The following is a 16,958-nucleotide window of genomic DNA, read 5'->3' on the forward strand; positions in this document are numbered from 1 at the left end:
GAACTGTCAAGTGTAATAACAAACCCCTGCCACTAGAGGAATTCAAGGAGAGACAGAACCTAAGTAACCAAAGACAGAAGGGCCATAAATGGCATTATTTACCAGGTAAGAGATTAGATCATTAAGGTCCCTTCTGATTCTCAGGCTCTAGGAGTCCACGCATTAAATTAGGGTTCTTTGGGTCACAAGTGACAGAAACTCTCCTTTTGCTTAAGCTTGCACAACTAAAAACCCCAAATTAGACCCTAGCTTCAGATGTGGCTCAGCTCAAGAGCTGAAGGTTTTGTACCTCTTATCTCCCTTTTCTGAATCTGTTTTTTTCTATTTTGGCTTAATTCTCAGACACAATTATTTCACATGTCCACAAAAGCTCTCCTCAATCCCAGGCTTATTTTATTCTCAAACCTAGAGATCTTCAAGAAAGGAAGGATCCTCTTCCTCAATGGCTCATGCAGAAGTCTAGTGGGAAGCCCCCACTGTACCACTTTTGGTCATGTGCCCATCCTTGAACCCACCTCAACATCTAGGCAGGTAAATGATGACTCCCCTTGGTTAGGGTGAACCATTTCTCCAATGGAAAAAAGCACTGAGCAGAAAAGCAACAGATGTCCATTATATTCTAAGAAAAGCACATACTGCCAAAAGGTTTGACTGTTACATACATCTGATCCATCCAGTCACTTACGTGAATTCAAAATGAGAGAGGGCGAAGATTACAGACATCCTTTTGCACATCACAACTAAGAAGGCACTGAACCCTCTCACGTGTTCTGGCTTAGAGAGAGCTTTCCAGAATTAACGAAGAAAATCATGCTGTTTTCACCATTGCACTGCAATGGGATGGCACGGGGATAAGGAGATGTGTGCTGTCACCAAATATGCTTCTATAACAGATGGGAATTGCTTTTTCTCAAAATAGCTACTGATGTGGGGATGTTAAGATTAGCTAGGGCAATGGTTTTCCATTTGCAGGAATGTGTATTATGATAATCAACCTACCAGAAGGAACTGTTAGTCATCCTTTCCCTGTTTAGAGACAGAGCTTTGCAAACAAAAGAGAACGACGTACATGTAGGATATGTGTACCGGTGTGTGCTTTCTTCTCCCCTGCATAATACATGCAGACGTTTACAGACTATGGACAAAATGAGTCCACATGTTTCTGACAGAAAAGGCAAAACTGTATAATGAGTATAACAAGGTTTGGAAACCATTCCGCCCAAGTTCAGATCCCGATTCTCTTATCAATCTTGTAACCTTGGGCAAAATATTTAACCTTTCTGCATCTCATTTTTTTTCTAATCTACTACTAGTAATGGTAACAATCCCGTAGAATGACTAAATGGATCACATGAGTAGACAACTGAAAAGCATTTACAAGAGACCCTAGAGTACTATGAGTGCACAAGAAAGTTTGTGATCATTATTATTTTTGTCAGCAATTTTCTGTGTGATTTTTTTGCAAGTCACTTATCATCTTAGGGCCTCAGTTCCCACAGCCCAGCAGCCTTGTAGGGGTTCCCAGGAGTCAGGTCCCCGTGGAATTCTAGCATGCCATGTTTTACTCTGCTCAGGGCATTTTTAACCTTGTGATTTTTCTTCTGAGTGTATCAAATGACAGCCACAACAACATTCTGGGTTTTAAGAAACAGGAAAACTCAAAAGTAGCTAAGTTAACAGACAAGGAAATTGGCCTAGCAATGGGTCATTTATATTAAAAATTTCATATGCAATAGTTTGGAAGCAAAGTAATTCTGTAAATGTGGATTTTTCAAAAAGAGGGAAACAGGAAAAATCAGAAATTGGACATTTAATTTCTTGAAATTAATTATGTCCTTATCAAGTAGTGCCTGTGATATGAATGGTACAAACTTTCAAAGATAAGAAGAAAATGAAAAATCCGTTTTATAATATTGCTTAGTAAATTCATCATCACTCACTAACGGTTAATTTGAATGTCTGAAAATAGTGAGGCACAAACTTATTCTGAGTCCAGCTACTTTACAGAAAAATAATTAAAACATGGAAGATGACGGAATCCAGAACTTAAATTTCTGTGTATGTCACCAGATTTACTTCTAACTTTCTTCCCATAAAGATGATTTGCTGGATATGAATGGAAGTTTTCCCTTTTGGAATCCCCCATCTGTCACTGTATAAATTGGATTCCGAGAAAGTCATTTGGTTGCTGCAAATAGCATTTCAGCACCGCAGGTAGACCAGGCAGCAGAACAAGGTAATTCTCAGAAATGAAGCCCCAGTTTCAGGAAACTAGCATTTTTAGGGGAGAATAGGGGGAGAAACCCAGCAAATATTTTAACTCAGAGCCAAATTATCCTCAAACAAAATACACTCATTTCATGGATTTCCAAGAAGTGTCAGTTACTTCAGTGGTTGCTACTGCTTTTTAGCTGTTATGATGTCACTTAATAGAGTTTAACAGCTAGAGCTGAGAAAGGAGGAGGTAGAAAAAAGAGAAATTGGTAATGATGGATATGCACAATGCAGACGTAGCCTAGCTTGCTGACAGCCTGAACAAATGATAAAACTTATTCCAGCGAGACCTCTTGCCTGCATTTGTATTTAGAGTCATTGGGAGGATAAAGCTGGAAAAAACTTTAGCGCATATTTAGTTTAATCTTTCATCTCTAGTATGAACCTCCATAATGATATTCCTCAAAAGGAGACTTTCATCTTGACTAGAATACACCCAGTGGTATTTTCCAGAACAATCCGTCACAATGTTATGCAGTGTGGACTCCGAGAAAGTTCTTTTTTACACTGAGTTTAAATTGATCTCCTGGGAACTTCAACACATTAATCCTAGCTGTATCTCTTTAGACTTTCTCCATAATTAGTAAAATGCACTTATTCAATTATTCAGTAACTATTTATGGGGCATCTGTCACATGTAAGACACTTTCAAACCCTGTATAAGGGGATACAGCAATTAAAAAAAATAGTTGTTGCCCTGAGCTGCTTACAGAAACAAAAGAGAGGGATGCTATTAGTTTCAGTACAGATCAGTTTTATGGTACAAGCTACAAGGGAGATGTAAGCAAGACTTCATTATTTCAGTGGAGAGAGGAATCATTTATTCTTAGGGTCTACAGAGAAGGCTTCTCAGAGGCAAGAGGATGGGGAAAGGATATCACAGGATTCATGAGCAAGTGGGGAGGGTATAGCTCAAGTGGTAGTGAGCAGGTTAGCACGTAGGAGGTCCTGGGTTCAATCCCCAGTACCTCCCCTAAAAACAAATAAATCTAATTACCTCCCATCCCAAATAAAATAATCACATAATATAATAAACATAATAAATATTAAAAAAGAAACTGAAAGAAAAGAAATATACAAGAGTTTTTTTTTTAAAAAGCACAGGCAAGGGCAAAGGTGAGAAACTTTGAGGTCTGATGCCTCCTCCCAGATTTCTAGCTTGTGCATTAGGACGGGGAGCACTGAAAATGTTCTGTCACAACATACGGGGCCATTTCTGACATAGGGCGTGTCATGAACTGTCATATTCTGAACCTGTAATGGATGGATTTTGACTTGGCCACTTCCCTTGGCATGAGAGGGACAAAAGATCCTAAAGTGGAAATGAGTTATGTTCTGTAGAGGTGCAGTGTGTGTGTGTGTGTCTGCGTGTCTGTATGTGGAGATGTGTATGCATATGTTTAAAATGTGAGGTGCTCCCCAACTCAACTGACAAAGGGTGCCATCTCTCACCTCGTCAGTCATCTGTGGATGCACCGTGACCTCTCCCGGAGAATCAAGCGGGAAAGCCCCAGATGAGAGTTTCAGCAACTGATGCTCTAGCCTTGACTGCTACACAGACTCTTTGCCCCAAGACTGGTTTCAGGTGGTGGAAACGCAGCAGTGCCCGCTTGAGGGGAACTAGGCAAGGCTCCAGCAGGGCACCACGTTTGCTTCTGATTCGACGAGGAGACAGCCCTTTAGAGAACTAGAAGCTCACATTTTGAACATTACAACTGTTATGCCTTTTGTATTTTCTGTAATTATTGCCTTTTTGTTCTCCGAGTATTAAAGTTCTTTTTGAAAATGTCAGCCTGTCTCAGTCGAGCAAAGGAAAGCAGGAAGAGTTGTTTCTATTCATGCATTTGCAGTTTTTAAGGGGAAATGGGGCTCCCTGGAGCCTGATGGAGTAGAGGTCACAATAATCTAATGGACAAGAAGCCCGCAGAGAAAAGGGACATTTACAGGAAAGAAGCTGGAGGCACCCATAACTAGCCACCCTCTTCACAGAGACAATTTTCTGGACTATTTTTATATTGTTACATTATGAGGGATTCTACATTTTTTTTTAACATTTTCAAAATTAAACTTTCATAGAGGAAACATGCCTGAACATTGTGGAAAAGAATAGAAAATGCACATAAGCATGAAACAGAAAGTCAAAATGAGCCACAATTCTCTCACCTGAACACTTGTAATATTCAAGTGTTTCCCTCTAAATTTTATTTTATAAATGTGTATATATTTTGGGACAAAAGTAGAATTAAATGGCATTTAGTATTTTGATTTTTTTACTTTTATTATACTGTAATCTTTTTTCTATTGTTCATAAACAATACTTTGATGGCAGGATTTTTAACGACGGCACAGCATTCTACAACACATTTAATCACCTCTCAACTGTTAGACATTTAACTCTGTTCCATTTTTATACATTTAATATGACATTATGATAACTATATTTTATTTTCATTAGAGAGAAGAGGCGGGGGGGGGAGAAGGCACTTTAATGACCCACTTCTTTTTTTCTTTTTCATCTAAACTTTTTACTGCAGCTCTAAGTCTACTTCAAGCAAATCTTAGAGCATGAGTGGGCGACCTTTTCCTACAAAAGGCCAGATAGGAAATACTTCTGGCTTTGAGATATATGGTCTGTGTTACAACTTCTCATCTCTGCTGTTGCAGCACAAATACAAAAGCAGTTGTAGACATTATATAAACAAATGGGCAAAACTGTGTTTCAATAAATCTTTATTTACATAAGCAGGCAGCAGGCTAGATTTGGCCCGTGCACCACGATTTGCCAGCCTCTGCCTTAGAGGGCACATCTGATGTTCAGTGCCTTACACCTCCAGCCCTCATCTGTTCTTTTCTATTAATGGCTTAATATCTGCCAGTGGTCTTCTGGGCTTGAGGGGTGCAAAGGGTAAGTAGGCACAGATGCTGTCCTTGCGAAATCTAACATCCTGGTATCGATCTGAGAGCAAAATTCTAACAGAAATGTGTGCGATCAAGTTTTGGGGATACAGCATTTAGGACTGTCTCCATTGTCAGGATCACAGTAGCAAAAGATAAGGCCCAGCAATACTTCCTGCTACCTCAGTCACACAAACTCAATCTGGAACCCTAAAAAGCAAATGGAAACACAGCAATTGAGCAGAAAACAGAAGTCACAAAACTCTAGCAAGTTTCTTGGAACTCAGGAACTTACTAGTGTGACTTTGAGCAATATCTTTAACTTTTAAGCTTCAGTTTCCTCATCTGTAGAATTGGGGTAACAATGGGGATGAGTGTGCGCTGAGTGAGGTGTGTGGCCCAGGACATGGGTAAGTTCACAGTAAAGGGTCATCTATTTTTATTGAGAGGGAAAGAGCTACCTTATGGCCCTTACAAAGACAGATACCTATAAAATTAGGCAATATTCTTCATACATTTGTTCACTAAGTATTTTAAAATTTATTTTGTAACAACACATAGGAAGAACATACTTGTCTGGGACAAAGTCACAACAGAAGAAAGAAAGAAAGATATAAAAATTAAGCACCAGAACTGAAATCTGGAGATCTGAAATTAGTTATAATGATAACTTGCCTTATTCTTTACATATATAAAGGTATTTTGCACATACTCTGCCTGACCAGGCTGGTGCATCTCCTCATAACTTCTCTGCCCCCCCTATGCTCAGCTCTAGGCTCTGTCCAAGGAGCACCCACAGTCTGCATCCCTCTCACGGTCATAAAACCCTGGCCACATCCACCACGGCCTCCACTCTTACAGTCTCTTTAGGGGTGAGAGCCACAGGACTTATGTGCCAGGTTCTACTCCCCAGCCCAAATGTTGTCCTCCAGTAGCTGCCAGGAGGGGCAGGGGATGGAACACTGAAGTATGGGGGAGTTAACATAGTAAGGGGCAACCTTTTACAAGAGACACAGGAGACCAGTGGGGAGCCAGAGATACACTGCTCATTCTTCCTCCATCTCTCAGACTGTTCTGAGTTTTTAATCCAGCCCCCAATAAAGTGTTAACTCTTAAGTATGTGTTACAAATAAACTCAGGTCCTACTGTCCAGCCTAAGACACATGTAACATTTCATCTAGCCATCATGACGATCTTAACAGCAACCCTATGAGATAGATGATATTTCTCTTTTAAAAATGAGGAAACAGAGTCCAGCTTCTAGAACGAAGTCGGTTGACAAGCAAGTTAACACCAGACCCGACCCCTTGACTCTTAGTGAATCTCCATGACACTAAGCTGTTTTTAACATCATATACTTTCAGTCGGGCTTTACAAACCTTCACTCATTCTCTTCTCTTGGCCTCATTCCACGCCAACCAAAGGCTCAGAGCCCAGGTTCACCAGAAAAACTCAGTTTTCCACCTGCTATAAGGAAAAACTTTACTTCAGTCTATCTTGTGTGCGTGTGCGTGTGCATGTATGTGTGTGTGTGTGGTGCATGTCTGTTCACTGCTCATACAAAACACTTCTGACATTTCTGCTCACCAAATGTGGGGACAGTTTTCCCCACAACAACAAGCATGTGTCCAACACCAGCTGGGGGTTCTACAGTTTAACCCAGTTTGACTCAGTCTACCCAGAGAGAGCATCAGACCCCACAGGCTGAGGGCTCAGCCCCATGGGACTGCTGGGAGTTAGTGACTGGTGCAGCCTCAACCAGGGAGGGGCGGGAGTTGGTGGATGAACACATCAGCTTCTTTGTACTCTGCGCAGGTCAATTCTGAGATGTGTTCTCTACAGAGTCTCTCAGAGGGTCCCCCAAAGGTCTGACCGAGCCCCTGGCCACACTGGTGACCCATTTATTGATAAGCCCCTTTTAAGTTTACCTCCCTTCCTTATCCTACTCAGCCATCCCCTCACTGGGCTTCTTAGGACAAAATCCCAACTGTACTCATTGCACCAAAACCGTTGCCTTAGGCCCAGCTTGGCAGATCCCTATCTTACCTATTTCACGGAAAAGTTTTAAAAAATAATAAAAAGGAAAGTCATAAGCTCCATTACCAAACTCCAGGAGAGTTATGGCTGTTTTGCTCAGGACTGAACACCCAGCACTCAGCACAGTGGCTGAATGAATACTTGTTGAAAGAATAAATGGATGAAGCTGACCTCATCTATGGATGCTCATGAGGAATTTCCACTAGGATACTTGACAAATTTAACATGCTCAGTAGATGTCAGGGCTTCATCCCTTCTCTTCTGTCCACTCCTTCTCTTTGTTCCTGGTGGATTTGGAGTGGTGAAAGGACCCAGGGTCCTTGTGACCTTTCCTCTGTCTACTCCACCTCCCATCTGGCCCATAACCCCAAACCCTAAGGGTTTTTTTAAATACTCATCACTATCTGGCACTTTTCTGCTTTGAACGGCTGTGCTCTCCGCACTCACCTTTTAATTTAACAGTATCGATTAATGGCTCCAGCAAAATACAGTTCTATCAGTGCCAATTAATACATTTTGGGGTCTCCATGACACTTCCAAAAATCCATAATGGATTCCTGAGCTTTTCCCCCTTTCTTTCCAGAAGATGTGTAGCCAACCAGGGGCTTTTTATATGGATGGATGGATGGATGGGTGGATGGATGGATGGATGGGAGGGAGGGAGGGAGGGAGGATGGAAGAATGGAAGGATGGAAAGAAGGAAGGAAGGAAGGAAGGAAGGAAGGAAGGAAGGAAGGAAGGAAGGAAGGAAGGAAGGAAGGAAGGAAGGGAGAGCTTCTATCAAATATTTGGGAGAAATGTGAAGTTTAGTAATGCACTATTTCATTTCATGTGAATTCTGATCCAGTGAATTCTGAAAGTTGTTACAATATAGCTGGAGTAAAAATTCCAAGGTTTGCCAAAGGACAAGACCACCTTGCAGAGTTCACACCCAGCAACCCCCAGTGTTAGGCGGTGATTCCAACCAACACACACACAAAGAGCAACAACAAAAACCTTTCCCAGAAAGCTGTAGTGCTTATAGGTTGTTGTGTCACAAAGTGTCTTTAGACACCGAGACACTGAGTAATCCAGAGGAAGGGACCTTTGCATCTGGCCCTCTCAGCTCATAGATGAGTCACTTGAAACAGAGAGAGACAGCCACCTGCTCAGAACACACACAGCACAGCATCAGCAGAGCTAAGACCGGCTCCCAGACCTTTTGATTCTTCCTGATGCTTCTCCACCACATGCTGCCTCCTGAGCTCTTGTCCACAAGGAAAGATTAGTTATATGGAAAGTATGTGTGCAGGTAGGTATGTACGTGAATGTTTAAGGTTTACTTTCCAGGGGTTATGTCCATTTCTTACAGGTTTCCAAGGATCATATGTTTATGGTATCAACTGCACATTTTCCTTAAACTAAGGCCTTCTTAATCACGTATGCCTCATCCTATTTTCTCTGTCTTATATATCAGGGACTATGAATCTACGGAATCTACTCTTCTGCCTTTTTCCAGGTCTCTTTTTCCTGTCAATAAGCTGAGACCGTTCAGCAAGTGTCACCACTAGTGTGTGTTCTGCATGGAAAGTCCCGTGTACCCAGGAGCTCTGGCAACAGCTATCATTTAGTGGCCTGAGCTTCTCTTGTCCACTGCTGTTTCCCAGTGTCCCAGGAAACATGGTATGTCACCAAACCGTATTTCCTTCATTGAAGATACGCAGGGTAGTTGGTAAACGTTTGTTGGGTGGATGAATGGATAGATGGGAGGATGGAAGATTGAAAGAATCTATCTTCAGCAGTGGACTTCTCACACTGAAACTGTGATGATAAATAATACTGGTATGGCCCAGCAGAGAATCTCAATAATTTAAATATATGAAACCTAGAATCTTAGACCCACACATTTTAATGTACTCACCATGTTTATCTACACACGAATTCATTCACAAATTCATGTCAGCTATCCTTCCTTTCACTCAGTCATTTTTACTTAATTAACCCATTCAGTTTACATTACATACTAAGCACTAATTATATGACAGCCTATCAACTAATTAGCTTGTTTCTTAAATAGCTCACATTCTAAATTATACCAAAAAAGAACAATAAAAACTTAGTTGGTTTGAAAAGGAAAAAAAATCAGACTTCATGGTCTTCACATAGGTCTTTCTAATATCAGCAAGCCAATGTGTATCAATTAAGCTACTGAGTGATAGTCATTTTACAATGTTGTGTCAAATTCTAGTGTAGAGCACAATTTTTCAGTTATACACAAAATATATATATATATTCATTGTCACATTTTTTTTCCGCTATGAGCTACCACAAGATCTTGTATATATTTCCCTGTGCTGTACAGTATAATCTTGTTTATCTATTCTGCATTTTAAAATCCCAGTCTGTCCCTTCCCATTCCCCGCCCCCTTGGCAACCACAAGTTTGTATTCTATGTCTATGAGTCTATTTCTGTTTCAATTAAGCTACTATTCAGTGTCTATCATCATATTATTTATAATACAACATCCAACAAGCATTTATATTCTGGAACAAGGAACACTGGCAGAAAATTTTAGGTCAAGTTTAGCCAAGGCATTTTAACAGCTAGAAGAGCTGAATGACTGAATGAACTCTCTCTGGAGATACTCAAACTTGGACTGGATGATCACCCACAAGGAATATTCTAGATTAGTTGTTCTTAAGAATGTCAAGGTCAGTAGTTGCTTTAAGAGGCTAATAAAATACGTTCATCCCTTCCTAAGAAAAATCTGTACACAATACACACAGACACATTGTTGTTTATAATTTCAGAGAATCCATGTGTTACCTGGATTCCACTTATTAACCCTGAATTAAGCACACCTGATCTGGAAAGAGTCTGGCATTTGGTAAAACGCTGGAGTGGCTGACCTCTGAGGTCCTCAAAGATGTGAGAGGCCATATTGCCTCTGTATAGGATGAACTTTATTTCCTTTATCCTCAAATTAACGCTTCTAAAATTCGGATGAGTTAAACGTACAATCAACATGTTCCTTTAATGCAGTGGGGTTTTTGTCTTTTTTTTGAAGAGCTTTTATTAAATCAATGGAGCAATCTGAAAATAATAGCATTGTTGAAGAAAACAGTACAATATTTATTGAATTACCTGTTAGACACTGTCAAAAATAAAAGTAAAAACAAGGGTTCTGCCTTCAAACAGTTTGCATTCAAAAATCTCAATCAATGGAAGCAACCTAAGTGTCCATAAACAGAAGAATGGATAAAGAAGTTGTGAGATTGAGCTAGCTAGCTAGCTAGCTAGATATAATAGAATATTACTCAGCCATAAAAAATGTCTTTTGCAGCAACATGGATGGACCTCAAGATTATCATACTAAGTGAAATAACTTACAGAGAGACAAATATTATATGATATCACTTTTTTGTGGAATCTAAAAAATTGTACAAATGAACTTATTTACAAAATATAAACAGACTCACAGACATAGAAAACAAATTTATAGTTACCAAAGGGGAAAGGGGAGATAAATAAATTAGGAGTTCAGGATTTAACAGATGCAGACTACTATATGTAAAATAGATACATAACAAGGACCTACTGTAGAGCACAGGGGACTATATCCAGTATCTCATAATAAGTTACACTGGAAAAGACTTGACAAAAAAGAAAGATACATATATATATAAAACTGAAATACTTTGCTGTACATCTGAAAGTAACACAATACTATAAATCAAATATGCTAAAAAAAATCTAGATCAATGTTTGTGACATACAGACCATTAATCTAGAAAGTAATTATTTGTGATATGGATACATTTGAGGAGAAATGGGTATCAGTACAAGTGAGAGAAAAAAATCAAAAAGGCTTGAGATGAAGCAAGTGTCTATAAATTGAACCTATGGCAGAGCTAGGCAATGTCAGAGAGGGTCTAAAACAACTTAAAAATAATCAGCGCAACGGTCTGGTTGTGTGAGAAAGACAAACTGGTATTTAAATCTGCCAGCAATTTATTTTAGCTATAGGAGATGAGTTACTAAAATTATCACTGAACTTATAAAAATGATGGAATGGAGAAGGATGTCAAAAATCTGCTCTGCATTCTAGAGTGAGGCTAGAATGTGTTCTTCATGCAGGTCTGCCCTTTGTTTTGATAGACCACTTTGATGAGTCATTTAGTTAGAGATATCTCAGGCAAGCATCTACCCGCTGTTCTCAGAAAACCCTGAAACAGCGACATCTTCCAAATGTTTCAGGCCAAGGATTTTGTGTATAAATATAAGAAAGTTGTCATTCATGGGGGGCACGGTTGCCTCTCTGAAAAGCTTATTACATTTTCACTCAGTTCATTCTTCAAATCCAATTACAGGGAGGGACATTTAAATCTAGATCAGAGTGGAAAAGACTGAACTGGGGTCTCCAATCCATGGGGACCAACTGGCACCTGCAACATGGCCACAGGCCAAGCTCATAGCACAGACATGATCACTGGGAAATGTTTGGGGGTGGGTGTCACAGTAATTAGCTGCTAGTCCCAATATTCAATTTTATGTCACCTCTATCTTTGTTCTCTGTAACCCCCAGCTTTTCATAAAGTGCTACCAATTCTACAATCTGACACTAAGTTTTGCTAACCAAGAGAGGGGCTGACATTCTTGCTTGGGTCAAAGTAAATGACAGTAGCATGGTATGAAGGACTGTTTTTAAGATGCAAGAGGGGACTGATGGAGAAGTCCAGAGCAGGAGTTGATGAGCAGAATCAGAGCAAGTGTGAAAATTCCCTGAAGAGACCCAGAAATGCATAGGGAGGGATCTGGACTTCCCACACTCAAGAAGGATAGGGTTCACTTGATATTAGTGCAGAACTAAAGAGAAACATGACTCCTTGAGGACCTCTGTGCTGGGAGGCAATAAATACATGTGTTTGTTTTGGAGCCAGGGTCCTTAGGTGCCCTGTGATTTGAGGAGACATGCTCTCCTCTAAGTGCTCTATGACTGTCCCCAAACTACTGTGAAGCACTGAACTAGATGCTGAAGGTAAGAATTGGACAGTGAAAAAAAAATTGAGAGATTTTACAGGAAAATGAGATTTTCTTTGAATACACATTTTGAATACACTAAGGAAAACACTTTGGAATGCCAGCTACGAGTTTGATAATGATTAGACATAGACTTTAAGACATAATACCATGCTCCGTGAATCACTGGCTTTTGGGTCCAGTGTTCTCCCAGCAGGTCAACAGATAATATAGCTGTCCTCAGGAGCCTATGCTTTGAGGAAGGTTGCAAAGCCCCTGGACACCTGGCTAATTAAGAGCCATTTATCATTTTAGACTTCTTTAGCATTAAAACATGCCAGGAATTCAAAGTGGAATTCATCCTCAGAGGATAATCAGAGATGTATATGCAAAAGTGGATGAACAAGGATGTTTGTCGCAAGTTCATCTACAATAGCAAAAAATTGAAAACAACCTAATATCTAATGTGTGGGATTCTTTCACTAAATTACAGTATATCCATATAATAAAATATAATACAGCCACTAAAAATTACATTGCATCAGGAGTGGGTATAGCTCAGTGGTGGAGCACATCCTTAGCATGTTCAATCCCCTGCACTTCCATTAAAAAAATATAGAAAAAAATCATGCTGCATCAAAATGTTAATAGGGACTATCATTAATAATAATGATGATGACAGTTCTGGATGGTGTGGTTGTTTTGTTGGTTTATTGTTGATTTGTTTTGTTTCTTAGCAAGCAAAACAACAAAAATTGTTAAAATCGAGATACAGAAGAATACTTGAGATCATGGTAAAACCATTCTACATTGCTAAATAAAAAAGGAAGTGATGATAGCATTTGCAGGTCAAAGGCAACTAAAATACAGATGTGTGCAGAAAAAAAATTAAAGAGCACAAGTAAAATGTTGACAGGCAATTATATATATTATATGTTATAAATATATAAATATTTTATATATTTAATTTCTCTTTTGTTGCATTTTTCAGGTTTTCTCAGCTGAACATGAGTTAATCTTTTAAGTCACAAAAAAAAAAAAAAAATAAGAAACAGAATGAGGGGGTGGTAAATCTCAACATCAGGACATTTCTACCTTAAGGAGTCCTGTCTAAAGTTTGGGTATCCATATTTGGCAGTCCCATTTAGCCCTTTACAAAGTTTAGAAATTAACAGCCATCAACTGGGGAAACAGTAACTTCTGTCACCCACTGAGAGGTCTAATTTAGGTTCTGTGAAATGACCCCTGTGGTGATGTATCCACTTGGTAATGTGTGCATGTGTACACATATATATACATATAAGGTACTTACGTACATAGCACACACAATGACAAATGCTACCTTGATGCTCCCAGTAAACCTCAAGGTGTTCAGCCATTTAGCAGAAAGAAGCTTCCAAACCTGATAATGGCAATCATCTCAAGAGCCACACAAGGTGAGAATTAATGCTAAGTACAGGCAAAAACCACAGTTGGCCAAATTTGGCTAGTGTTGGTTTACGGGCGAGGAATTTTTAAATGATCAGTTTTAATATGCACATGGCCAAACCCTACTGTGAGCCCCACTTCTGCTCCAGCACCCCCTCGAAATCCTTCACATTCCCCCATCCTTTCCTTAGCTCTTGTAACTCTCTTGCCCACAAAAGTCCACTCCCTCCTTCTCTTCGCTATAAGCCCAACCATTGTTCCAGGTCACTCAGGACAACACGGAGGGTATTGGGTGGGGTGCCATGAAGAAAAAGATGGCACACAGCACTGGGCAATGGGAGAGGGTTTAATAAAGCACTTTTTTACCCCACGGCAGGCAAGGCTGGAGAAAATTAGCAAGACACAGCACAGTACTCCAAGCCTAATAAGAGCAGGAAGGCTTACAGGGAGATCCAGGATTTGTGACGCCTGAAGTTTATTCACTTATTTTACTAACTTTAATAAAAGAACACAAAATTAATACTGTAAAATGAATGTTTTCAAGTGGGAAAATAAATTATAATAACTTACAAATTCAAACAAAGCTTAAATAAGTGTCATAAAAACTACAGAAGCTAGAAAAAATAGCCTAGTTATATTAATTGATTGCCTGAAGAAATGCTGCAATGCTTTTCCTCTAAATTTTTGGCTGCATGTTCTTTGGTTACCTTGTCAAACGACAATGATTGGCTTCAAAAACTGTTATTGGTAATGCTATGTAAACAGTTACACTTTAAATCAAAATCGAGAAAACCTGTAAGCCTCTTTTTCTTGTTTATTTCAATTTCATAACTTGTTTTAGATAACCTCATATAAATGTTTAGAATGACTTCAAAATTATGACGGGAAAATGTTTACTGAGTTTCTTTAAATGTGCCCTGTAAGATTTGGAAGAACTTTCCACAGACTAGCACTTGGCTCTTTGTATTTCAAATCTGACTTCTCCTCCAGGACCCAGTTACTTCTGTATGAAGCACGGTCAGACATGTCACAACTCAACTTTCGTCCAGGCATTTTCTTATGGAGATGCCAGATGACCCAGTACAGTGGATTAGGGAAGTACTCCTGGAAGCCACTCCTTTCCCAGGAAGACTACCCAAAACTATTCATGGAAGTGATTATGAGCCATGTAACAATGATATCCTACTAAATCCAAATTAAACGTATACCCAACTCACACTCCCCTTAAGGAGATCCCTCAAATTCCCAGGGCCACCCCCCATTACCTGGCACAAGGGGAGTGTTACAAAGGGAAATTAGAGTAGAAAGACACAGCAGTGTTACCCAGTATGAACTGAAAGGTCTGTATTCGTTTTCTTCAGCACATAATAAATTATCACAATCTTAGCAGCTTAAAACTACACCCATCTATTAACTCACAGTTGTATAAGTCAGAAGTTCTCTGGATTAGCACAAGGCTGAAGTCAAAGCACCAGGCTGAGTCCTCCTTACCGGGAGGCTCTAGGGAGAAATCTGCTTCCAAGTTTAGTCAGGTGGCTGGCAGAATTTAGCACCTCACAGCTATAGGACTGAGGTCCTTGTTTCCTTAATGGCTGTCAACCAGGGCCTTCCATCACTTCCTAAAGTTGCCTGTGTTTTTTCTCATGTGACCCTCGCCATCTAAACGCCAGTGGTAGTACAACAAATCCTGCTCCTGCTTTAAATCTCTCTGCCTTCCTCTGCTGCCCAGTTGAAGAAAGCTCTCCACAGCTAAGGGCTTGTGTGACTGGATCAGTCTAATGCAAAAAAAAATACATTATCTTAATGCTAAGTGAGCCATACAGCATTACATAATCACGGGAGTGATAGCTCATCATGTTTACAGGTTCCAAGGATGAAAACATGCAATCTTGGAGATCGTGTTTAGAATTCTGACTATTAGAAGATCTTATTTTAGCAAGGTATCCAAAGCACATCACCCTGACTGTATCAGTAAATCACTGGGGTCCCTCCCAGGGTGTGGAAGGGACCTTTACAAGGAAAGGACACTGCAAGGAGAGGGAGTGATTACTGGAGCCCAGAGAGCACACCTGTACGGAGCTGTGCTTCAGTAGAGGGAGACGCAGCTAGCCTACAGCGACTTGGCGTTAACGAAGCCAGTCTCACTGTCCTAGGGTCTACTTGTTGGCTCCTTCCATTCACCAAACCCACTGGAAATCAGACAACAAAGAAGCCCACTGATACAATTACTGCGTATCAAGCTTCCTGAGCACAGAGGAAGGTGGAGGAGTATGAAGACATCTTCACTGATGGATCTCTTTCTCTAGCACTTCCATGCTTATTGACTGGTGCTACGGTGCTGGCACTCACTTGTGCTCTGCCGTCGTGCCTGAATTACTGTGTAGGTGGATAGGGTCATCACACCTCCAGACTGCAAGTTAAATGAGAGAAGAAGACATAACTTTTACACTTACAACAAAAAGAACAACATTCAGTTGAGCTCCTTTAGACCAGGCTCTGCACGAGACAGTCTTTAAATTCCTGATTGTCAGCCCTGTCTGCAGCACATACTTAAGGATAAGATTTATCATCCAAACAGGGGCACTTCTAAGAGTGTAATGGGATGCTACTTACAATTACACTAGGTCAAAAAAACATTAGCCGGGAATGTCCCAGATAAGGTGGGATATATGGTGACCCAATTCATAATGGATGTTTGTAAAACGTGTACATTAGTAAATGAATGAAAGGGGACATGAAATGGTCTCTTATCACCATGTACACCCATCCTTTGTGCACTCTTCCTGGGCTCTGTCCTCCACTCCCTTGACCTTTATTATCACCTATTTATCTCTATCTCTGACCTTTCTCTGGTGACCTAGGCTGCAATTTCTCAAGGACCAAAATATCTCCTAATTCAACGTGTCTACAACTTTCCACTCAGTTATAGTGTTCCCCCGTCTTTCCTAAGTAAGTGACTTTAGTAACACTGGACATCTCCCTATCTTACCCCAATAACTCCCATTCAATCAGTTATCAAGTTTACTAAATTCTTTCTCCTCTCTTGACTTCCTGTTTTATTCTCTCCTTCATCGCTGTCACTACCCTTTCCAGGTCTCTCCCAGATTTCTGTTGTGCTATTTAATACTACAGCCTCTTAACCCATCTCCCATATCCAATCTCTCAGTCTAATTGTGACTCCGGTACTGAAATCATCAGCCCACAATAGAGATGGGACTAGATCAGAAAGTTTTGTTTTGTTTTGTTTTTTGATGGGCACAGTGTCTGTAAGATAAAATCAAGCTTCCTTGGATTGACATTCAAGGACTCTCATTATCCAGCTCAC

The sequence above is a fragment of the Camelus bactrianus genome, chromosome 3 (genome assembly GCF_048773025.1).
Source record: "Camelus bactrianus isolate YW-2024 breed Bactrian camel chromosome 3, ASM4877302v1, whole genome shotgun sequence".
NCBI classification, from domain to species: domain Eukaryota; kingdom Metazoa; phylum Chordata; class Mammalia; order Artiodactyla; family Camelidae; genus Camelus; species Camelus bactrianus.